This window comes from Megascapheus bottae, chromosome 7 (assembly GCF_031878675.1).
Source record: "Megascapheus bottae isolate mThoBot1 chromosome 7, mThoBot2.hap1, whole genome shotgun sequence".
Classification (NCBI taxonomy): Eukaryota; Metazoa; Chordata; class Mammalia; order Rodentia; family Geomyidae; genus Megascapheus; species Megascapheus bottae.
Genome location: NC_143515.1, coordinates 40,884,380 through 40,911,135, shown reverse-complemented (window position 1 = coordinate 40,911,135; position 26,756 = coordinate 40,884,380). Strand labels below are relative to the sequence as shown.

Genomic DNA, 26,756 nt, shown 5'->3' with positions numbered 1-26,756 from the left:
ATGAAACTCCGCCAGTTTGGAAAATGAAAGTTTTAAGAGTCTAGATGGTGGAGCAAAGATATTGTATGTGTTTGTTAATCTTTTACTCAGAGTAATAATCATGTTCTGGACTTGCTTTGTTACTAGCACAAAAACATCTTACAGGTTTTTGTTTGTTTTTTCATTTTTGTTTTGGCCAGTCCTGGGGCTTGAACTCAGGGCCTGGACACAGTCATTGAGCTTTCTCAAGACTGGCTCTCTACCTCTTGAGCCACAGCCCCATTTCTATGTATGTGGTACCAAGGAATCGAACCCAGAGCTTCATGCATGCGAGGCAAGCACTCTACCACTAGGCCATGCTTCTGGCCCATCTTACAGTTTTTAAAAAAATGTAGATTGAAAGGACTCTTGAAAGAGTAAGATTCTTTTCTTGAATTTCTGAGTGATCAGAAATTTGTCAGAGGCTTTTTGTCATCCTTTAAATTAAGAAAAAGCAATGATCTCTACTTTTGTTATTTTGAATTGTTTTACTTCACTTTTGCTTTTTTTCCTACCTATGTCTGTGAATCCATCATAGGTTTGATCTCTTTAAAAGACTCCTATATTTCATCTATACCTTATAGATTATGCCATTAATTACTCATTATAGATGTTGAAGGCCTTTGTGATTTTTTGAAGGTATTAGATTAAATAGCAAAACACTTTTCACCTATGCATGTGTAAGTCTGTCTTGTGATATTTTAGCCCCTATAGGAAAAATATTTGCTTTAGTGATAGTGAAGAAAGTAGAAGGGGCCACAAGAAAAACAAAACAAACAAAAACCCATGTCCTCTGAAACTGCTTGATTAGGGCAGATATCTTTTATGAATGTGTTGATTTAGTGGGGGAGGCGGCTGCTGAACATGAAATCTACCACCTTGGACATGCTGGAGAAGTGCTCTGCCACTGATCTACATCCTTAACCTTCGAAGCAGTCTTCTAAGTGATGATGAGTAAAGACTGAGATTTAGAGTCATACCTTTGTAGACTAGCAATTGTCCATGTTTTGGTGTACCACTTGTTTCTAATAACCAGTTGTTAAAAAGAGATTTTAAAGAGTAATTCTTTTTCTGATATTATTAATAAGAATATTTTGATGAAATTGAGTGGCATTTCCAAATTACTTTTGAAGTTAGAGGGAAAGGCAAAACATTATGTAGTAGAGAAAGATCTCAGGGCCCTTAACTTGATACTCATATTTAAGTACTACAAGATTTTCTCATCTTGTTTCTGTAATTACAAATACTTTCATTTAAATGCCACCAAGAAAGTTGATAGGGTTTCAGTTAAATGAGTATTTTCGTAGTGTTTCAAATTAATTAATTGTTTATTTATTCTTTAAAAAAATCATTGCAAAGGTGATTTATAGAGGGCTTACAGTTTCCTAAGTCAAGTATTGAGTATATTCCTTTTTGAACAGTGTCACCTCTTGCCTCATTTTCTTCCAGTTGTAATTAAGTTTTTAAATGTGACTTTCTAAACTGTATCCTCCTTGTTTCCAAAGGATTATTCTGTGCTTTCTTTTTCTCTGGATTGAATGTTACAGTGGACAGGCAGTGCCTTAGATATGAACCAATTTCTAGTGATCATAAGTATGGCTATGGATTTCATTCAACTCTTTATGAACATTTGGGAAGTAGCTGCCAAAGTCAAGACTGCCATAACCTTTTAAGCAAGGCTCCTGGTTCTACATTAGAGTGCCAACGCATACACCTTCCAACCCACTGCACTGGCAATATCATACCCAGTACCTAGTTCAATGTTCCAGCCTGGTGCCTTTCAGCACACACAAAACTGGTCAATGTCCAACATTATCCAGCCACCCACACTAAATCTGAAACCTCGTGATGCTGTCATAGCTGCCTGCAGGGTAGCACTCCTGCAAATTTTGAATAACATGAGATTGTTACAGCTACTGAGGAAAAAAAAAAAAACAACAAACTTGCCAACCACCTCCAACCACCTCAAGCTTACTTGTTTTCTAAGTACTTTCTTTACTTTGCTTTGTGATATTGGTGAACATAGTTGCGTAGGAAAAAAGGCGTTTTTTTTTGTTTTTTTTTTTTTTTACTTCTTTGTCTTCCTGTGCTCCTCTAGTTTTATAGGTCATACATAGATTTCAGTAGGCCAGTTTTGAATATTCGTATTTCTACTAAAGTAACAGCATATATTATTAATAATGACCTTTAGCCTGACAGAGTATAGTCTTGGGACACGGAATGAAATAAATGAAGAAACTACTCCTTGACTTGATTTTTATTGGCAGAAGAAAGCAGATGGAGTTTGGTTTATCAGGTTGCTAAAATGTCAAAATGAAATTCTGGGACATGTTAGGCACAACAGTTTTTTTGTCTACTTTTAAAGTAATATGAGTGGATGGATATTCTTTGAGAAAATACACTTTTTAGAATTATATTTATTTTTTTATTGTTGGGGTAATGTATAGAGAGGTTACAGCTACATGTGTAGAGGCATTACAGGTGCATTACCTCACACATTGATGCCCCTTCTCGTGTTTTTGTCCCCATTACCCTCCCAATCATCTTGTTTCCCCCCTTCCCTTACCTATTTCAAATAAACAAATAAATGTATATACAATATACCAGGTAACAAATGCTATAACAATATAAGATCAACTAAAGGGCAAAAAAGAGAAGAGAAATAACATAGTATATTAAGAACAACACACTTTTGAAAAAAGTTGAATTCTAGTAGTATGTGTCAAATAAATAATAGTATATAACTTTTTGAAGTTGCATTTTATTACTCATATCCTTGTTAGTTTCATGATTGAATATTAAACATTTAAAAGTAATGTTAATTCATTGAAGTTTATGTTGTTGGTAATGTGTTAAGGAAAGAGATAAGGCTTTTATTCCTATGTATAATTTTGGTGATTATATACTTCAGATACTTAGTTTCTACACATAAGTTAAATGAAGTAAATAAAATAGAATCATGTTAAAGGTGATGTCTAGAATATTTCAGTGTAGCTCTCTCATCATTTGTCTATAGTGTTTGACTTTCAGGTTAATTAAACACTCCTGAAAAAGATCCTATTTTGTTGATGCCCATGTTCATGCAGTTTGCACCATCTATGTCAATTGCTCCCTGTGTATTATCTTGAACACATTACTTTCAGACAGCCAACATACTTCAAATTAATGTTATATTTCTAATGGTTTATTCAAGTTGTGACTTGGTATTACATTTTATTTTAATTTTAAAACCTAGTTTCCTTGCATAGGTGTGGGTTTCTTGAATACAGTAATTAAATCAAATTGGAGCTTAAAGGGGGCTTAGAAACCATGACATTTTTATTCTTCATTTTATACATTAAGAATCCAAGATATGATTAATTAGCTGAATATTATATTGCTAATATGTAGCAAACTACTATGATTCATTTCTGTACTCCCAATCTGAGGTTCTACCAATTTTAAGTGTTCATATACATATCACAGCATTATTTCAAATGTTTTCATTTTATATATCTTCAATTAGAAAATAAACTAAATTAGAAAATTGGAATTTGATATCTTCTGACATTTTCTAATGTAAAGCGTTTAGATAAAAACAAATTTTACTGAAGTAGATTTCATACTATTTAAACAAAACAAAACATGACTGAAATTCTCATGCCTAAAATCCATGCCTTGAACGGTATGCATTTAAATTTAGGCCACGAGACCATCTGCTTTAGATCACATGCATGTACTAGCTACCTTCTAAAATTTAAAATCCCACATAATTGAAAGGTTTGCTTGTATTTTGAGAAAATAAATTCATTGAATAATGTTATGGGTACTTTAGTTTCCCTTTAAAAGTTGGGCTATAAATTTTTAATTCTATACTTACTGTAAAATATATGGGTGTAAGTTGCAAAATAAGTTTTAATGCTATTTGTTAGGTTGCAAAGTTGTTAGCTTTAATTAACTTTTTGAAAGATATTTTAATGAAGTTTTTTGTATATACAGTTGACCATTTTAAGTTTTGTTAACTAAAATATATAGGTTTATATGTATAACTATAGAAGTAAGTATAAGTATAGCAATATGTGGTTGAGAATGTTGGTCCAATGTTATTTAATAATATTTTAATGGTTAAGTAGTTAAGCTTGAGTTGGCTCTAAAATACAGCTATTTTCATGTTAGTTTGTAAATTTCTGCTTTGCCATTCAAAACATGACACTGAGCAACTACTTGTTTTGCACTTCACTAATTAGAAATTTGCTCTTAAAATATTTTTGCTTCAGGATTTTTGAATGTTCTGTTATATTCAACTTTCCTTACAATATGGCTATACCATTGGATACTTCCTTATATAGGTTAAACTTGGATTAAAATTTGCCTTTTTAAGTAAGAACTACTTACAATACATTATTTTAGATCTTTGTATAAACTTTTAAGGTATGTCAATTGCTACAGTTAATTAAAGTGCTGCCTTAATATGCTGCTCAGCCAGTTTAGAGTATAGTACATGTATTTCCAGTTCTGTGAGTTACAGAGTGATTGTACCTTAACATGAGATCTGTCCCTGTAAGCCAGTAATGTTCTACAGCCTGGCTAGATTAGTGGTTCCTATTTTTTTTTACTTATTTTGCAGTGTCAGAAATCCATCTGTGCATAATTATTGTACTTAGAATGTTGCTTTACAAATACTAAATCCTCACTGAATGTTCTAAAAGTGAGATTTTCATTTATTTATACTTTACTTATACTTGTGAATTAAAAACAAACTAAAATTGACTTTACTCAGTTACTAAATTTTTCATGTGATAGCCTTGTATCTCCCTACTAATTTTAAGCGGCTACCTAGTGCTTGGAAGATCATATTTTTGGGGATGACTTACAAAACCTAGCAGTGTGTTAGGCATTTAGTGAATGAATATCCAATAAGTATCCATTTGATTTTTTTCTCAATAAACTTAAAAACATTTAAGTTCACTGTAATATTCTTAGTTTCATTTCTGAAGAAGATAGTTGTTTCAGGGTCTGAGAGTGTGACACATTGAGAATAATGTACAAATTGATAAAAATTTATTCTTTATGTTTTTAAATTAGCATTTAATGTATCTTTAAAAGTTTTAATGGTTCTTACATGACCAGTACAATGACAATATTGGGAAAAAAATGGAAAATTATCCTTAATCTGATAACATTAACATTGGCTGACTTTTTATTTACAATGTTTTTTTTAAAAGATTTTATTAACAATGATTTTTACATCATAGTTCAAATGTCATGTTTAACAAATATTCTTTTGTTGTTTTAAACACAATGCAAGTTGTGTATTTTTAGGTTGCTAGTGTATTAACAGTTAAAGTAGAATATATTCACAATTAGCATTATTATGTACCTTATTCTAAAATGCATACTATATCTCCTTTTTGTACTGATATGCAGGTGCTTATAGAAAAATTCTTTGCATAAATAGAAAAAGCAAGTGTACTTATTATCTAAAGGTTTACAAAATGACCAATTTCTCAGCCATAGCTGAACTCTGCAGAGTTGCCTTGCAGGTGTGAGCTATAAGGAGACCTTCATTTCCGCTGCAGTGAGTCTCAGTTTGGAAATAACTCCAGTGATAGCTGGACCCAGTGAAAATCTATAGGGCTTCAGTTTATTATACAAAACCCATCATTCATTCAGGCTTTTGGAGTGGTCTTGTTGACTCAAGGACAGTTTTTGTGACTAGGTTTAGAGTTGGGTTTAGAAGTAGATTTCAATGCATGCATGTCAACAAGTAGATCATATAAAATGAAAGTGATGACTAAGTTGTGTGTGTGGTAAAAATGAAATAAAATTAACGTGAACTAACTGAGATTGCTCAATTTAACTTGGTAGAAAGGTCTTATTACCTTTCATGAGACTGAAAAGAATTCTAAACTGGAAGTAATACTGTTTTGTAAATAATGATTCTCTGCTGAATTTGATCTACTAAAGAAAAGAGAAATAGAAAACTTCCTTCTCTGGTAAGAAAAAAAAGTACAAAAGTGTTATAATTTTGCCGGAATTGAGAGAAATGGTTGTGACTAAACATGTTAGGAAAAAGGGAATATGAGAGAACTAGGAGTCTGTATTCATGTCAAACAACTGAATGTGAAAAGAGTGAATTTGAAGTCTTGTTTACTCTAAAATTTTACACAAGTTCTAGGTTGTCCAAATCATTTGCCACAAGTATTTCTTTGTTCCACTGCTAAGTTTCTATCCCCTATCTAATTTTTATTGCTATTATTAGCAATTTGCTAATAAAATAATTGAGAACTGACTTTCAAATTCAAGTCATCTTTTTGTTGTTTGGTTGCTTGTTTCTGAATAATTCATAGCATTTTTTCCTATACAACTTTATTTTTTTTATGCTGGTACACTTGATTAGTGAAAATCTACTTAAAAGTCAGTATGATTTAAACCATGTTACTGTTTTTGACTATCTTTATTCTTAATCAGGTATTGCAAGAAATCAGATTGTTCGAATTATTTTTATTATCTTGATAAAGTTTATTAGAAAATAATTTTATAAAAATTATGAAAGAACAGATAGTAGTTTACATTTCTCATCAACTCTTATTACATATTCAATATATTAAGAAAACTTGTCTTCTATGTCAATGCTTTTAAACATAGTGAATGAGAAAATTAAAGACATTATATGACTATATGTTAGGCTAATTTGGGGTACTCATTTTCAGATACCTTAAACTTAGAAAATTGCTTTTGTAATATAACTACTTTATACAGTGCTACATTTTCGTTTTTAAGTCTACATATTAAGATGATTGCTTTCACCACATTTAATAGTAAATCTTTTTTTTTTTTTCAGGGAGAAGTTGCTATTTTATTATTTATTTATTTATTTATTTATTTTGCCAGTCCTGGGCTTGAGCTCAGGGCCTGAGCACTGTCCTTGGACTTTCTCAAGGCTAGAGCTCTACCACTTGAGCCTCAGCACCACTTCCGGCTTTTTTCTATATATGTGGTACCGAGGAATCGAACCCGGGTCTTCATGCATGCTAGGAAAGCACTTTAACCACTAGGCCAAACTCCCGGCCCCTTAATAGTAAATCTTTAAATAGTATTTTTCCTGGGTCATTCCATCAAAATTGAAGTGCTAACCTGTTAAGTTCCCAAACCCTATTGTAGATAGAGCAAAAAATATTTGGCATTGTCCTAGTTTCTAAAATGAGTAAACTGCCCTTCCACCCACTTATATGTTTTTTAAATTGTTAATCATGTATAAATAATTTTATTATATGTATATTTAAATAAGCAACATTTCATATCTTTTCATATAAGTTGAAATATTTCCTTAACAGTAACAATAAGTCTGTTGTCAGCCAAAGCAAACAGAAAAATGAATGCTGTATTAATCATCTGTAACTAATGTGTGAATACACAGGAAAAGAATCAGATCTGTTCTTGACAAAAAAAAAAAAACTTTTGGTGGAATTAGAAAAAGAAAAAGAAGACCATTTGGAACTTATGAGCTCTATGTTTTTATTTTTACCCATTTAGGCATATGCAACAAGTCAAATAGTGAGAAAGAACATTTAATGAAAATCAACATGATCCCACTGCTACCTCTCCCTTCCTTTCATCCTCTTTAACTAATTCATTTTTAACTGTTTGAACTTACAGTTCTAATATTCCCCCCTCCCTGTGGTTATTCTGTATAATTTGCTCATACTGTCATGATTTATCAACCTTTGTTAAATCTCCAATTCAAAGTGCACATGTCTGCGTGGGAACATCTTTGAAATAAAAATATTTCCTGCTAGTCCCTTCACCACTACCTCCTCCTCCTCCTCCTCCTCCTCCTCCTCCTCCTCCTCCTCCTCCTCCTCCTCCTCCTCCTTTTAAATCAGGTTCCTGCAATGATCAGTACTGCTCCACAATGATCAATGCTCCCCATTGTTCTTAACACCTCCCAAACTAGCTCACTCTAAAGACCATATTCACCATCCATACTTGCTCTTTGATTTTTTACATTATTTTTCTTTATTAAAACCTAGTTTTTACATCTTGTTTTGAATAAAGTTTGGGAAAAAAATAAAGTTTGGGAAATTTTATAGTTTTTCCTTTTTAAATACACAGAACTCTTGTCAGCATATTTTTATATGTGGTGGCACATAGGTTTTATAGGTTGAATAAGGTGGGAGAATTATGAATTAGAGGCTCTGTCTCTGTTTTAATTTTGTTCCTGTTGATCAGCCATCTTTGATAAAGTGTAGCCTTCCTCATTCCTTAATGGACAGTATCTTGATCTAAGAAATTGATTTTGTTAAAAAAAAATGGAAAGAACAGTGATGATATAAATTAGATTTTGTGCTCTTACAGTTATTCTCAGAGTACACTTAAAAAGCAGTGTATAAAGAAATTCTGTAATGTCTGTGTTTTTCACCATTTGACTGTTCTTGTCCTAGCGGGTTCTGTCTACTCTTTACTCAACAAACCTCTAATATAATTCATCTTCACTCTTTATCTTTGGAGATAAATTCCAGTTTTAAATGATAATCAGGATAAAAATGAAGCTCAGGATTTAATTTTAGAGCTTACTTTTACTAGAATGTATCAGTTACTTCTAGAGATTCAGTCTTCAGTCCATTTTAAATAGCTTGTTTGGGACTGTGCCTAGAACTATGCATAAAACTGTATGACTTCCCAAATTTTCTGAGCATTTTATGAATTACCTCTGTTAACTTCTGCTACTTTACAAAGTTGATTGTATATATGTAGTTGAGACAAAATTCCTGTCTTTAACAGAGAGATAACAGATTGTGGATCAGCACTTTATCAGGTAATATTTATAAAATATATATATTATATTGTTAAATCTATTTTATAAAATATATTTTATATTGTAATACTCTTCAAGGAAATTAGTATTGTGATCTTAAATGAAGAAGTAATGTTACTTCCTAGGTTTCACTGTCTTTAGGCTATCATTAAATTATTAATATCTTAAACAATAATCCTATAAAAAATACTGATTTTTCAAACAATCAAGATATAAAGTGTTTATTAATCAGAATAATTAAAAATCCTTCCTTTTGTCCTACAAAGGGTACTCACTAGCATTTAAAAAGAAATTGTATTTATGCCAATAATACAGAACAAAACAATAAATCATCAATTGTTTCATCCACCAAAAAATATGATTTTTTGCCATTCATCTGACTACCATAGAATATTTTTTTATATTTTCCCTGTATAACAACTTCTTTCTGTTAAAATAAGACAAGAATGAGAATTATCACAAGAAATTTTACATGTCTGATAAATTTGAGCCTGTTTTAAAAATACAAAAGGCGAGAATATAATGTGAATGACCATGAAATTTGAATTCTAACACTGAAACGACTCATGTCATATCAAACTGTACTTGGTGCTAAGTGAAGGATGGTAAGGTTCCAGAAAACAAAAATAAGAAATGATAAATCTGTTGCATTGGGAAAAAGTAATATCCTAGGAAATATTATCTTTTTACAAGTTTTACATAAATGAATTTTTTCTTGGAATTAGCTTTTGAATTCAACTTTTGTTAATAAACAGGAAACTGAAAAGATCCTTGTTTTTAAATTTTATTAATTAAATATGTTTTAATTTGAAAAAGTTCTAAGTGATCAAGGTGTCATATTTGAACTGATATGAGTACAAGTGATTCTACCTTCATATCTTGTTTTTCCCCCTTTGGTTGGTTGTGGGACTTGAACTCTGGGCCTTTGTGGTATCTCTGAGCTCATCAGCTTGAGACTCCTGCTTTACCCATTGAGCCACAGTGATACTTCTGGTTTTTGGTGGTTAATTCGAAATAAGAGTCTCATGGACCTTAATGTCGGGGCTAGCTTTGAAGTGAAGGTGATCATCAGATCACCAGTCAGTAGTTAGTAGTTGGGATTATAGGAGTGAGCTACCATGCCTGACTTTATCTTGTTCTGTTTATTCAAATAACTTATTGTTAGGTTTCCTATGCTTGTCTTCACAAATATACCTTTTTTTGTTTGTGGGCTTGAACTCCTTAGGCTCTGTCCCTGAGTTCTTTAAAGAGCTCAAGGCTACCACCCTACCTCTAGGCCTGTCCTGTTGTCCTTAAGATCTTCAGCTCAAGGCTACTGCCCTACCCTTGAGCCAAGCCCCACTTCCTGTTTTCTGGAGGTTAATTGGAGATAAGAGTCTCAGGTCCTTTTGTGTCCAGGCTGGTTTTGAACCTTGATCCTTATATCTCAGCCTCCTGAGTAGCTAGGATTACAGGCATGAGCCACCACGCCCTGCCATAGAAATACCCTTTTAATGCACAATAAGAAAAAAATAACATTTTGCACCCTCCTTTTTTCAGTTAATATATACATTGATAATTTTTAGGTATACAGAAAATGTATGTGAAAGCTATATCTTTTTCCCATATGAAATTTATAAAAATTTTCACTATTTTAAATGTAAACAATGGGTTTGGGAGCTGTCTCTTAGCTTTTCACTTAAAGTGGCTGGCATACTCTTACTTAAACCACTTTACTTCTAGCTTTTTGCTGGTCAATTGGAGATTACAATATCTTGAACTTTCCTGCCTCATCTGGCTTTGACCTTCAGCTCATGAACTGGAATAGCTATAATTATAGATATGAGCTACTCAAGTATAAAATCTTAATCATAAATGAATCTGCATTCACTTTTAGTCATAAGTGAATCTTGATTTACTTAGCATTCCAATTTAGTCTTAACAAAGTTAATGCTTTGACTCCTATAGGATATACTATATATAAAACACTTCCATGTATTACTGGATCCTCTTCAAAACTTGTTAAGTAAAACCTAAAATTTTCATATTGTTATAGGCTTAATGGAGTTAAAATATTTAGTTTTCTCTAGCACCTCCTTCCTTGATTTCTAGTTTAAAAAAAAGGTGTTTTTCCTTTTCTGAGTTCTTCACAAACAAACACATACACCCTTTTAAATTTTTTTCTAAAAACGTATTGTAAATGTCATGTGCAGTGGGGTTAACAGTTACATAAGTAAGATAATGAGTACATTTCTTGTTGAACGTTGTTACCCCCTCTATTTTCTCCCACTTTCCCTCCCTCCCCCAGCTCCCTTTTTCCCTAAGTTGGAAAATTCATTTCCAACATAGTGTCTTATGAGTATCATTGTTACATTGGTTCAACCATTATCCATTGTCTCACCGTTTTGTTATTCCCCTTCCCTTCCCTTCCTCAAATCAGATAACTATGCACACACACACACACACACACACACACACACACACACACACACACACAAGATCTAGGGTACCAAAATTAAAACAAAACAAAAAAACACAAACAAAAACAGTGACAACAGGAACAAACGAAAGGAGAGTGGTGAAAGAAAGAAAAAAATATCACTTCACATAATACATTAAAAAACAAAGAAACCGAAAGGGTATCAATGTATGTGAATTAATGCACCTTCTATCTGGCAAATATCATGTAACCCTTTTATTGATTACAATAAAAAATATAAAAAAACAAACAAAAAAGCCTCTTGTTTCCATATCATGGAGTTCATTTCAATTAGCATCATTTTATACGGTCATATGTACATAGCTATTGAGCTGTTTTGTGATCTTCTGCTAGGACTATCCTATAGACACACTTATCATTACAAATGAGAAAAACCATGGAGCCTATTTTTAAGTCTGGTTTACTCCACTTACTATGATTTCTTTTTCCAGATCTTTCCATTTCCTTATGAATGTGACATTCTATCTGATGGAAGCATAGAATTCCATTGTGTATGTTTACCACATTTTCTTGATCCATTCATCTGAGGGACCTCTGGGTCGATTCCTTACCTTAGCTGTGGTAAATAATTACATGCACTCCTATGAAACTTTGGAACCATATGAATAGTTCTTATTCTTTCTTTAAAAATATAAGACAAGCATTTGCAAAAGGTTATAACTCAATTATCATTTTTGTCCTATGAATTTATTCTGAGTGTTAAATATGAAAATATAAACATCACTTACAGTTTTGTTTCTATTCAAAAAACAGTACAGTTTGACTTTCAAGTGCATATGGCATTTGTGTCAGATGACTGCATGCAATGCCTCGTGGTAGCTATTGCTGCTTGTATTATAATTTGAGCACCAACAGCATAGTAGGTACCTTGTCAGATACATCCCAAACCCAAGGGCACAGTTTGCTTGACAGAAAATTGTTCCTATTGAATGGAAAAAAAGGTTGCATTAAAGCAAAAGAAAGTGTCTCCCTAACATTTTTTGCCCCAACTGGCCTTAAACTGCAGTCCTCTTGTCTGTGTTTCCCTGGTATGTGCCACTATGCTTGCATCTCAAACACATTTTATAGTAGTATATATGGTATTTAAGAATGTGGGCAAAGGTAAACTAATGCAGTAGTAATACTCACTAGACCCTATGTTAAAAGTAAACTATACGGCCGAGAGTTTGGCCTAGTGGTAGAGTGCTTGCCTAGCATGCAGGAAGACCCAGGTTCAATTCCTCGGTACCACATACATAAAAAAAAAAAGCCGGAAATGGTGCTGAGGCTCAAGTGGTAGAGCTCTAGCCTTGAGAAAGTCCAAGGATAGTGCTCAGATCCTGAGCTCAAGCCCAGGACTGGCCAAAAAAAAAAAAAAAAAGTAAACTATACAATTTATGGGGGAAAGGAGTCAGGAAGGAAACATCTGAGAGAAAATGAGGGAAGAGGTGATACTGTTCAAAAAGAAATGTACTCATTACCTGACTTACATAACAGCAACCTCTCTGTATCACATTTACAATGAAAACAAATAGGACTAGGAGTTTGGCCTAGTGGTAGCCTAGCATGCACAAAGACCTGGGTGTGATTCCTCGGGACCAAATACATAGAAAAAGCCAGAAGTGGTGCTGTGGCTTAAGTGGTAGAGCTCTAGCCCTGAGAAAGCCCAAGGACAGTGCTCAGGTCCTGAGTTCAAGCCCCAGGACTGGCAAAAAAAAAGTTACAATAAAAATAAATAATGAGAAAGAACGTGGGCATTGTGTGATTCTAGGAACATCATTAAGACATCTCTAAAATGAGGATATTCTACCTACTTCATAGGAATGTTGTACATTAACACATGTACATAAAAACATTTTATCACATAAGTTACATTATAGTTATGTTTGTTTTTAAATAATCCAGGGTGTGGAAGGGAAGGAGATTAAGGGGGAAACAATAGGGAATCATCCTAGCTTTTTCTAAGGAAACAAATTTAGAATTCTAATAGGCACTTCTCCCCAAGAGATCAATAACAAATATATATGCAAATAGAAAACTACAGGAATGGAAAAAATCATAACATCATAACATAAGGATGGAAAACTGCTTCAGTCCCATGCCAGCATTGTAGCTAAGCTGTGAAAGCAGCCCAGGACTCCAGCACCCCACCACAGTCTCTAGACATAGATAGCTTCCACAGCAGATAGCTTCCATAGTGCTTTGACCTAGTCAACACGGTGACACAGATAGGACAGCAAATGAGACTGTCACTTCCAGATACAGAGAACTTCCACGGTGTCATTGGTGAGCTTGCTATGAATTCCAGGATCAGTGAGTAACCTGCCAAGTACCCCCACCATGGAAGACCAGCACTGGTGTTGACCCACAGACCTTGGCTCACACACCTCCCTCTTGCCCCATCTGTCTGCTTCTAGTGGAAGACCCCTGTGACTTATACTGGGTGGGTGTGCATTAGGACCCTGAATCTTCCATAGCCCTGGCTGTCAGCAGTGAAATCCGATGTGTTTGAAAACATAGACAAAGTCTTGCACAATCCCAGAAACCCACCCATTCAGAAGCCTCATCCCTGAGGATTGAAGTTAGCATCCCAACCCCCACTGCAGACTGGACCAAGCACCTGGCTACCAGCAGAGAGCTCTCTGGTTGGGTGCTGAGCCAAACATGCATGCCCATGCAAGCCAGCAGCCAAGTGCAATCCACCTAAGGGGCAAGACCCAACTGGAGGTGTAAGCACAGACTCCAACATACCTGTGGAAGCCTAACCCTTCTGAAGTGGCATGCCCACTCAGGAGGCCCAAATCTAGCTTCCCAGCCCCGGCCAGATGGAGCTTGCTGGCCCAGGGCCAATCTCCTTTCAACTAGCCCAGGGCCAAGCAAGACCTATAAGCGCTTGCTGACCTAGGGGGCTGAGTGTGGGTACACCCACTAGGAGCTAGTCCAAGCCAACTGTGTACCATCAGCTGTTGGGCATGAGCAGGTCAAGTTCAGGCCATGGTCCTGACAATCCCTGAACCCAAATATGTAAATCACAACAGCAGATTACAAGATTCATGAACAATCAAGACAATAAACCAAATCCAAAAGCCAACAACAATCCAAGAATGAAGAAGAAATGGAAGACAGAAGAACCATTAAAGAAATGATGATGGAATTAGACAATGAAATGGGAAATGAAAAAACAATTTCAAGAGTACAAAGAAATGGCAAAGAAGTTCCAGCACTCCCATGACAAGAAGAACATAAAAATAGAAATTCTATATATATATCATTAAAAAGAATTGAAATTCTCTTGGCTCAGCCAAGAGATTTGTACATAGTTGGTATTGATGAAGGGGGGAAATGTAATACTAAAGGCATTGAAAATGTATTCAGAAAATAACAGAGAACATCTCCAATCTGTGTATGTGTATGTGTGTCGTGGGGCTTGAACTCTGTTCCTGGGCACTGTTCCCAAGCACATCAGCTCAAGTCTAGCATTCTACCACTTGAGCACCACTTCCAGTTTTCTGGTGGTTAATTGGAGATAAGATTCCCATGTACTTTTGTGCCTGGGCTGACTTTGAACCATGATCCTCAGATCTCAGCCTCCTGAGTAACTAGAATTTCAGGTGTGAGCCACCAGCATCTAGGAGCTTCTCCAAACTTACGACAGAAAATCCTACCTATGCAGAACCTTCAGTAGACAGAATCTAAGAAGAAACACTTCTAGACATATCATAGTGAAAACATTAGACCTGAAAAGCAAGGAACTGATTTTAAATGCTACAAAATCAAAGGAGCTATATTACAATAGAAGGAGGAAGCAGGGTTGCCACTGCCCACTGCCCACCACCCGCCACAGTGAAATTTTCCACAGCCATTAGAAAGAATAAAATGTCATTTACAGGAAAATGTTAAGTGATATAAACAAAGATTAGACAAGTGGCACATGATTTCCATGATATGCTGAAGTTAGATCTAAAATACACTGAGATATGACAAATTACAGAGGATAGTCTTAGGAGAGAATCACAAGTGCCCCTCCATATGTGTATAAAATAATATATCCACTGAAACAAACTCCAAAGATATGGAAACAAAGAACTTTTTTCCTATTTTTTTTCCTTTTTTTGATGACTCTGTATGTTTTATCTTTTGGGTTTTTTTTTGACATTTATTTAATGTAACCACTAATCTGTCACCAATAAAATCTAAACAATTTTGTCACAAAACCAGGGTTATGTATAATCAGTAGACATGCATTAATAACCTGTACAACTTAACTTTACACCAGAAAAGGAATTTAATATAAAAATTCTCTTAATTTTTGGTAGTTTTCAAATTTCATGGCACAGGTTACAAAAAAACTGTAAAAACAGATTTCAAATATTTTCAGTAAAATGATAGAAAGTTGAATAAGCCTTTAAGTTTTCATACTTGGCTCAAGTTAAATTGTTGACCTGCCCCAATCTGTCAAAATTGACAGGTAAATATTTACAACAACTAGACAGACTTTAGTTACAGTGGTATTAGCGGTCTACTCTCTCCTAAAAATTTTAATGCAGACAAGTCTTCGTAAATACTGTGATAATATAAACTTGGAGACAAATTTAGAATCAGGACAGGGATTAAAAACACCAAGACACAGCTTGGTGCTGGTGGCTCACATCTGTAATCATAGCTACTCAGGTAGCTGAGATCTAAGGATTATGGTTCCAAAGGCCAGCAAAGGCAGCACAGTTTTTGAAACTCGTCTCTAGCTAACCACCAAAAAGCCAGAAATGGAGCTGCAGTGGTAGAGCACTAGCCTTGAGTAAGAAAGCTCAGGGACAGTACCCAGGTCCTAAGTTCCACCTCCCAGTCAAAATAAATAAATAAATAAAAAGGCACAAGCCAATTTTCCAGACTAATAGGCATCAAACTTCTACATCCCAAACAGCCAATATTGTCTCTAATATGAAACTACTGGCTAAAATTTTTGCACAAAATCATCTTTTATCACATTAAAGCAGGGTTCAAACTCCATTAACCTGCTTCAGGCACCAAATTATAAACTGATTTGGCAACTCAAAATGCTAAGCATACTTTTCAAACACAAGCAAAGAGTTTTCCATTGTTAGTTCTATGTGCCATGTTATTCTGGATTCTGAAATCACTGCCAATAAGAAAGAATCAAGGAAACTGAACATATCTTATACTTTTCATCAAGGCTAAAGTGCAAAATATCGCTGGTATTTTTAACAGGAAAAAAAAATCAAACACATAATAAAGGAACTGAAGTAAAACTAATACAAAAGAACTCTTAAATATACAATTGAGAAGTACATATTCCTACCAGTTTTTTCTTCATGAAATCTGTTAATAAACTATGTCTCACAGAACTTAATACTTTTTCTTCCCCATGGCCAAAAATTCTAAACTTACAAGTGAGTGGGAGAATGGAACAGAAGGGAAAAAAAATAGCATTGCAATGACAATAGACACGAAGTTCATAAAGAACCTCTTTCAAAAATGGAAGAAAATAATCGTATGAGAATATTTTTTTGTCCCTCTTGGGGCTTGAACTCTGGGCCTGTGAGCTCTTCAGCTCAAGGCTGCTGCCCTACTTCTTGAACCATAGCACCATTTCCAGTTTTCTAGTGGGTAATTGGAGCTAAGAGTCTCATGGCCTTTGTTGCCTGGGCTGACTTTGAACTGAGATCCTCAAATCTCAGCCTCCTGAGTAGCTAGGATTACAGGCGTGAGCCACTGCACCCAGCTATGAGAATTGTTTTTAAGCAAATTGAGCCTTGGTCTTCATAAAGATACTACAATTTATATAGAAAGCTATAAATATATGACTCCAAGAAGAGAAAGAATACATATTATATAACATTCTACAGGCCTAAAAATTTTTTTTAAATGATCAACTTAGATTAGGTCACCACAAAAATCATACCCTTATGTTCTTCCAAAGTGATACTATTTATACAGTCTCGGAACAATTTCCAAATAAAAATATAATTCAATAAATTTTAACCTGGATTTTTATATTTTATGAAGTTGAATAAAAATCACTGTTATTAATTTGATCAACTATTAAAATGTTCACATCTGTTTAGAACCTTATGAACGAAAATTGGGTCACACAAAGTAACGCAGAGACTGACTATAGAAATATATAGGATTTAACAATCTTACTTTGAAATATGTATGTAATTCTCAAAAGAATTTTTAATTTCCTTTTTATCATTATTTTTAGTAGTACAAAGACTTTCCATTTAACAAAGCAGTTTATGAATACAATGTATCTGGGCCGGGAGTTTGGCCTAGTGGTTAAAGTGCTTGCCTAGCATGCATGAAGACCCGGGTTCCATTCCTCGGTACCACATACATAGAAAAAAGCCGGAAGTGGTGCTGAGGCTCAAGTGGTAGAGCTCTAGCCTTGAGAAAGTCCAAGGACAGTGCTCAGGCCCTGAGCTCAAGCCCAGGACTGGCAAAAAAAAAAAAAAAAATGAATACAATGTATCTCTACCAATGTTACTCTTTTCAAACATTCTCACCTATCCCTCCCATCCTCACCTTCTCACTCTTCTTAATTTTGTAGGCTATATATTAGATTCTTGTCTGCATTTTCTTCTTCTACTCTACCCTTTTCCTCTGAACCTAATTCTACCCTTGCTTCCTGGTACTTTATTTTGTTATTTAAGAGCTCTGTGCAAGAAAAAGGAAATAAGGACTCCTTATAAATTTCTATGACACATGGCTGTCATCGTTCTATTCACTAATTCATTTTTATATAATATTTTCCAAATATAATTTACATTCTTTTTGTTGTAGATATTGTGTGCAAGGTATTAGTCATCAAGAACTTGCTTTGGGAAATTTGAGAAATTAATGGAACTAAATGAGTTTTTTGTTGTTGCTAAAAAAAAAATCACTGTTATTTTATAAGCCAGGATACAATAAAGATGCTTGTATATCCATGTTCATTACCACAACATTTACAACAGCCAAATTATTAGAACAGCCTACAATGACCTACAGTGGATGAGTGGACCAGGAAATGTTATACATATATACAATGGAATTTTATTCATCTATTAGATGTGTAAAAGGATGACATAGAAAAAAATTAAGTAAGGCAGGCTCAGAAAGACAAAACAAGTGTTTTCTCTTCCATATATGGAAGCTAGATCTAAAATACAAACATGCATGATAACATATACAGGTTTTTATGTACATAGACACAAACTCAAGGATAGTGTATGTGGGGGAGGAGTCCAAAAGTTTAACTCCTTTGAACAACTAATGAATTACTTAATAAAATGAATACCTTTAAACAGAAACATATTTTGGGGGAAAGGTACTGAAGAGGAAAGGGAGAACCTGAATGGAGGGAGGATAAGCACATGCGGGCAATAATTATATCAACGCAGGAGTAGTAGTAGTAGTCTTTGCTATATTTAAAGATAATTCTCTACAATCTTAGGATTGTTGTAAGGAACAAATGAGATTTTTTTAAAAAGTTGTTGCTATATCCTGATTTTGCACTGCATTTAGAAAGCTTTTCCAAATTCCTTCAGTTATGAAGATATGTCACCATATAAGAGCAGAAGATATGTAATGGTTTACTGTTGTCATTGTCCATGCCTACAGATAATTTATTTGTATTTTTTAATAAAAAGACATTTGTATGTTCCTGTAACTGGGTGCAAGATCCATGTACCAATGTACTGCTTTCAACTCCAATCACTGAAGCATTTCTACTACTATTCTGTTAAAATCAGGATTTTAGTGTGCTTGTCATCACCAGAAGAGATGTTCAGAAGCAGCCTTTCTGCAGAGAGTGAGAATAATTGTGAATAAAGTAGGGAGAAATCAAATTATATGACAAACTTTCTGTAATAAAAATTTGTTTTAAAGTTTAAAAAAAGATGGGCTGGGAGTTTGGCCTAGTGGTAGACCCAAGTTTGATTCCTCGGTACCACATACATAGAAAAAAGCCGGAAGTGGGGCTGAGGCTTAAGTGGTAGAGCTCTATACTTGAGAAAGTTCAAGGACAGGGCTCAGGCTCTGAGCTCAAGCCCAGGACTGACAAAGAAAAACAAACAAAAAAAGAGCAAAAGCTACATTGCGGAAGTGGGGGTAGGGGCGGGGAACAGTTGATTTTCCTCATGTAGAATCTTAGGCAAACTCATGACCTCATGAAAATGGTGGATTTCAGGGTTTCCTTTAGAGAGAATGTTCTGTAATTAGACAAGAGGGATGCTGAGAAATTATGTGAAACTGTTAAAAATTGTTATTTATTCACTTAAGGATAAAGTCTTAGGCAATATTCCATAAAGCTTTGCTGTATTAAAGAATTTTAACTTTATCCTAAGGGTACATAAGAAGCCTCAGCAAATTATTAGTATGAATTAGCTATGTGGAACATTCCTGCATTCCTTCAAAAATCATTTTGAAAGAGAAAATTGTTAAGTAATGGTATTGGGACTATTTTGGAAAATTGGAATTATTTTGGAAAAACTCTTCATCTCTTTACAAAAAGAATTAAAAATAAGTTTTTTGAAAAAAGTAAAAGTGCCAGACAAGTGCACTATCACTGAGCTATATTTTACCCCTAAAGTAATGCACCCATTACCTGATAAATGTAATTGTAACCCCTCTATACATTATCCCAACAATAAAATACAATAAGAAAATGAAAAAATAAATTAAAAAAAAGAATTTTCCAGAACACTAGGAAATAGTCTATGAAGACTTAGGAGTCATTTGCATCCTGGCTTTAAGATACATATATCCTTACATATCAGGTCTTTTTTAAACCAATAGACCATTTTGTTTCTGTTAGTACAGCTAATATAAACTATTTTTTTAATGCTGGTGTGGTTTACCATTTAAGATACAAAAAAACCCCATAAAATAAATGGAAGGGTTGATATAAGATGTCTTTTCAGTAATTTTTGTAGTGTACAAAATTTGTCCATTTTTAGTGTACAGAAAGGGTAGTCACTTTTTTTTTCTCCTTCCCAATTTGGACAGCCTCTAACAGGTTTTAGACTTTTAATCTAATGTTTTAACTTTGTGTTTTTATACTATTTGCAGTTTCCTTCTAAGAAAGTTAAGGGTTATTTTATTTGGAATTTTTAAAAGAAGAAAGTTTAATTCTAGAACCAATGTACTAATTTTAGCAATGCTTATGAGTATATATCTGAACAAAATTTAAAATTTTTATTCTCTATGCACCTCATTTGAGTCTTCCTTATATTTGTGCTACCAAATTCTCTTCCATCCAACCATCTAAGTTGGTTATTTTAGTTGATATGGTTTCTAATTAAGTCTTTGTGGTTGAGAGAGTTCCCTATGGCCTGTCTCCTTTAGCATTTAATTGCTCCATGAATTTCAAATTAAGTTCTGTACTATTCCATTTTGGTCTGTTGATGAAGCAAAGATCTTACCAACATGGCCTGAGAAAGAAATACTTCACTTGTGACAGTTCACAGGACCAGCATCACGATATTGAAAAAAAAGTTTGAAATGTTTGACTTCTAGAATGACTTTTTATCACTTTAGAATGTTATCACTGAGCTAAATGGAAAATAAAAATATAAGACACATGGTAGAATAAATAAAGCAAAATTGTTGGCCTTGATATTATATTACCAAAATCATTTTATTTCAGAAAGGCTGAAGTCTTGAGAATTTCTGGGTGGAATTTGTATGAAAAATACTTGGAAACAACTCTCTGTTAGATATAGTATAAGCTGTTCTTGCATTGGGACGTCAAATTAGATTAAGAAACTTCTAATCTGAGTGCTGGTAGCTCCGGCCTGTAATCATAGCTACTCAAGAGGCTGAGATCTGAGGAGAACAGTTGAAAGTCAGCCCAGGCAGGAAAGTCTATGCCACTCTTAATCTCTACTTTACCACCAGAAAACCAGAAATGGAGTGCTAAAAGGGATACAGTGCCAGCCTTGTGTGAAAACGCTAAGGGACAGCACCCAGGCCCTGTATTCAAGCCCCATAATTTCCCTTCCTCCCTGCCTCCCCAAAAAGAAAAAAAAAAAAAAAAAGAAACTTGTAAACTGACTTCAAACTCCATATAATTTGTTTGACAAGTTGGTTTCTTGAGCCAGCAGAGAATATTAACCTTTACATATAGAATTGAATGCTAACTCTTTACATTGTAAACTACTTTATATAATCATGATGTCTATTACAGGCTTAAGATCTAGTAACTGAAACTTGGAAGGCTAGCATTACTTTAGTAACATATTCTTAGAGTGCTGATTAGAATTGGAATTGCCTATTTATTTTCTGGTGCTCTGAGTCAATCGAGCACCAGAAAAGTTCTGAATGAGGACAAGGACTTGAACAGAATGAAGCATTAGATTATGAGATTCTAAAAGGAGATGTGCCACAAACATGATTTGTTATCAAGTACTTAACTACATTTATGGTAATGTCAAAACATAGCATCTAAATACACAAAACAATTAGAGCATGACATGACTTTGTTGATGACAATATGTTTCTAGACAATTCCAATAGAATAAATCTCAATCTTCTTATTTTCTTCTTCTCTTGACTTCTTCCTTCTCTTTCTTCTTTCTTCATTTTTTTTTCTGAGACAGGGCTTCAGGAATTCAAGCCTGTAGCCCAAGCTTGTCTTGAAGCTCTACTATGTACCTTAGACTAGCTTTGAATTTAGAGAGCTCACAATCCTCCCACCTCAGCCTCCTAAGTACTACTATAAATGTCCATCATCATCACTCCTGGCTTTTTTTTTTTTTGATGGGGGAAGGAGGCAGTCCTGGTGTTGGAACTCTGGGCCTGGACTTTCTGGGCTTTCTCAAGTCTTGCACTCTACTACTTGAGCCACAGCATCACTTCCATCTTTTTTTTTTTTCCTGGATATCAAGGAATCAAACCCAGGGATTATGCATGCTGGGCAAGCACTCTACCACTAGGCCATACTCCTGGCCCCTTCAAATAATCTTGGTAAGTCTTAAGAACTACCAGATCAAAGAGCTTAGGTCAGTGTGACTTGTGCAAACTTTGTTGGAAAAGTTTAATTAGAATGGTCAGATGAGATGGCATAGTAACTCCTATTAAAGAACAGGTTAAAAATATAGGTAATATATGAAAAAGTTGTGTTTTAAAATGTACTCTTACAATGATACTGATAGAATCTAAAACAAATTATTAATAGTAATAACTGAAAGCAAGTACTCTAGATGATATGTATTTGTCATATCTTTCCTAATGAGGATTTCTATTACATCTGCTTTTACCTCTGCATAAAAATACTGAAAAGTCTCCAGCTTGCCTACCACCCTCTGATAAGATACCCTCATTTCATAAGGCTGCGACTCCAGAGTTGTATCATCAAGAAGCATGCTTATAGCACAAAAAACTCAAGAAAAAGTACTTATGCTATTATTTGAGGTGTAAAGTAGTCAGTTCCACCCCTCCATCTTGGAATGTGTTATCATGAAAAAAAGCTTGATAGACAGAATCAAGTATTAGATTATGAGATTCCAGGTAGCATTGATAATCGACTTTTAAAAATACTAAAGGAAGTAAATTATCACTTAAAAGTAAGCAACTGAATTTGTGGATTGTGTGGTAAAATTCACTGTTTTGATGGAAAATTAGAATTCTGGAAAACTTAAACCCATCCTCTTGACAATTTTACATTGCTTATTTTGATAGACTAGAAACTAATATAAAATATATATAATAAAGTTGCCAATATCAATATAATTCAGAGAATAAGTATTTTCTCAATAACCAAAATGTAAGATTATAAAATTATACATGTTTAAAAGATTTATTAAGGATGCATGATAGAAAAATGGATTTTACTTTAACAGAGCTCAAAAACTTATAGACAGGATTTCTGATTCTATATTATCATTAAGCTTTTAATAAACTACTATTTGGAAAGTTTTGGCATAGTATCACATATGAAGAGGAAAGATCTGAAAAGGTTTTTAAAATATTTCTGTCCTTTTCAGCTATATATATCAGATAACTATGACTTTTTATATGCTTTAATCAAAAGAAAAATATACCACATAGGTATTGTATATACATTTCTTGGTTTATGTTAATTAGGGAAAAGAAGGAGAAGAACAAGATGATAGAACAAAGAACAAAGGAAAAGTGGAAGAAAAACATGGGAAGGGGTAACAATGTTCAATTAGTAATGTACTTACTACCTTACAATGTTACTGTTACCCCTCTATATATCACCCTGACAATAAAATAAAATAAAGAAATGGGCCAAAGTGAATAAGTGCTATTGCCATATTGTAACCCAGGTATGGTTTATACTGAATATAATAGGCTGGATTCAAAGAAATAACAATGAAGAGTAGTTATGACCAATGAGATTTTATTTATTTATTTATTTATTTATTTATTTTTGCCAGTCCTGGGCTTGATTTCAGGGCCTGAGCACTGTCCTTGGACTTTCTCAAGGCTAGAGCTCTACCACTTGAGCCTCAGCACCACTTCCAGCTTTTTTCTATGTATGTGATACGGAACAATGGAACCCGGGTCTTCGTGCATGCTAAGCAGGCACTCTACCACTAGGCAAAACTCCCGGCCCGACGGTGAGATTTTTATGTTAAGATAATTTTATTTAAGGACATTCTTAGGGGAGTTTTAAAAATGCAGTCTTAGAGTCTCTGGATCAGATTTGCCCAGTAAGTACTGTGTGTGTGTATGTGTGTGTGATTGCCAAATTTATTAGAAATAGTCTTTTCCTAATTTCATCTCATTTTTTTCCTAATTTAGGGTCTGCACAGGGTCTATATTTTTTAACAAAGTAGATTTGATATCTCTCCCTCCCTCCCTCCTCCTCCCTCCTCCGCCCCTCTCTTTCTTTCTTTGTAGTGAGGTTTGATGACTCAGGGCCTGGTTGCTGTCCCTGAGCATTTTTTTTCATATATTTTTTATTGTAATTAATAGAAGGGTTACATTATATTCACCAGACAGAAGGTACATTACTTCACAAATATTGATACCCTTTCTCATGTCACTTCCCTCCCACTCCCCCTGCTCATCTTGATTTCCCCCCTTCCCTATCCTATTTCAAATAACCGATTAAGCATATATAAAATATATCAGATAACAAGGTGAAATATTGTAACAATATGAGATAACCAAGGGACAGCAAAAGAGATGAGAGATAACACAGTACATTAAGGACAACAATCACTCATTATATGGCTTTTGTTTCCTTATCCTGGAGGTCCTTACATTTAGTGTCATACTATATGGCCTTATGTATCTAGATTTTGTTCTATTGTGAAACTCTGCTAGGAGAGCCCAAGGTTTCTACTGATTATGACAAATGAGGGAAACCGTTGAGCCTATGTTCCTTTGAGTCTGGCTTACTTCACTTAATATGATTTTTTCTAAGTCTTTCCATTTCCTAACGAATTGGGGCAATGTCGTTCTTTCTGAGAGCAGCATAGAATTCCATTGTGTATAAATACCACATCTTGTTGATCCACTCATCAACTGAGGGACATCTGGGTTGGTTCCACGTCTTTGCTATGGTAAATAGTGCTGCAGTGAACATCGTTGTGCTAGTGGATTTAGTATGTCTTTGTTTCTGGATGATTGGGTAAGTGCCAAGTAGTGGAATTGCTGGGTCATAGGGGAGTTCTATGTTTAGTTTTTTGAGGAACTGCCATACTGCTTTCCATAGTGGTTGAACGAGTTTGCATTCCCACCAACAGTGTAGTAGTTATCCCTCCTGGCCACATCCCCTCCAGCATATGTTGTTATTAGATTTCTTGATCCTGGCCATAAGACAGAGATTCATCAAAGAAAGAGAATTAGAGACCCATTTCTTTGATGAATATTGATGCAAAACTTCTCAATAAAATACTGGCCAACTGTCTTTAACAACTCATCAAAAAAATCATACACTGTGATCAAACAGGATTCATCAAAAGGATGCAAAGCTGGTTCAACCTATGCAAATCAATTAATATAATTCAACACATCAACAGGAGCAAGGACAAAAATCACATGATTGTCTCAATAGATACAAAAAAGGCATTTGACAAGATCCAACACCACTTTATGCTAAAAGCTCTGGAGAAACTAGAAATCCATGGAACATTCCTCAGTATAATAAAGGCTGTGAATGACAAACCCACAGCTAGTATTATACTTAATGGCAAAAAGCTAAAGCCATTCTCTCTAAAATCAGGAACGAGACAAGGATGCCCACTCTCTCCACTCTTCTTTAACATAGTATTAAAATTCCTAGCCAGAGCAATAGGCAAGAAGCAAGCATAAAGGGGATCCCAATAGGAAAGACGATGTGAAACTTTCCCTCTTTGCAGATGACATGATTCTGTATTTAAAGAACCCTATAGAGTCCACTCCCAAGCTCCTTGAGCTGATTCAAAACTTTGGAAGGGTAGCAGGGTATACAATTAACCCTCAAAAATCAACTGCCTTCCTATATGCCAACAGTGAGAGGAACGAGGCAACAATCAAGAAAGCAACTCCTTTTGCAATAGCCTCAAAGAAAATAAAGTACCTAGGAATTAACTAAGAATTTAAAGGACCTTTTTTATTTTTTTAAATATTTTTATTGTGATTAATAGAAGGGTTACATTATTTTCACCAGCTAGAAGGTGCATAACTTCACAAACATTGATACCCTTTCTCATGACATGGTCCCCATTTCCCTCCCACTCCCCCTGCTCATCTTGATTTCCCCCCTTCCCTATCATATTTCAAATAACCGATTAAGCATATATAAAATATATCAGATAACAAGGTGAAATATTATAACAATATGAGATAACCAAGGGTTGGCAAAAGAGATGAGAGATAACATAGTACATTAAGGACAACAGTCACTCATTATATGGCTTTTGTTTCCTTATCCTGGAGGTCTGTAAAGAACCTTTTTGATGAAAACGTTAAAACCCTGAAAAAGGAAATTAAAGCAGTACTGAGGAAATGGAAAAACCTCCCATGCTCCTGGATTGGAAGAATCAACATCATGAAAATGGCAATCTTGCCAAGGGCTATCTACAAATTCAACGCAGTACCCATCAATATCCCAATGGCATTCTTTAAAGAAATAGAAGAGGCAATCCAAAATATGGAATAATAAAAGACCCCATATAACAAAAGTACTTCTTAGCAGAAAGAACAGCGCAGGAGGAATTTCAATACCAAACTTTAGACTCTATTACAGAGCTATAATTACCAAAACAGCTTGGTACTGGCACAAGAACAGGCCTGAAGACCAATGGAATAAAGCTGAAGACCCAGATATTAAACCGCAGACTTATGGCCACCTAATCTTTGACAAGGGAGCCAAAAAAATAGAATGGAAGAAAGACAGCCTCTTCAACAAGTGGTGCTGGTAGAACTGCAGAAAACTAAAGTTGGATCCTTCTTTGTCACCTTGCACTAGGATTAACTCTAAAAGGATCAAAGACCTGGAGGTAAAAGCTGATACACTGAAAACTTTAC

The 26,756-nt window shown here is 34.6% G+C and overlaps 1 protein-coding gene across 1 annotated transcript in view; it reads left to right on the top strand.

Annotated features, from left to right (window-relative positions):
• Nucleotides 1-26,756, top strand: part of Ehbp1 (EH domain binding protein 1) — a 283,776-nt gene that overhangs the window by 85,946 nt on the left and 171,074 nt on the right. The gene's annotated exons all lie outside the window — the stretch shown is intronic.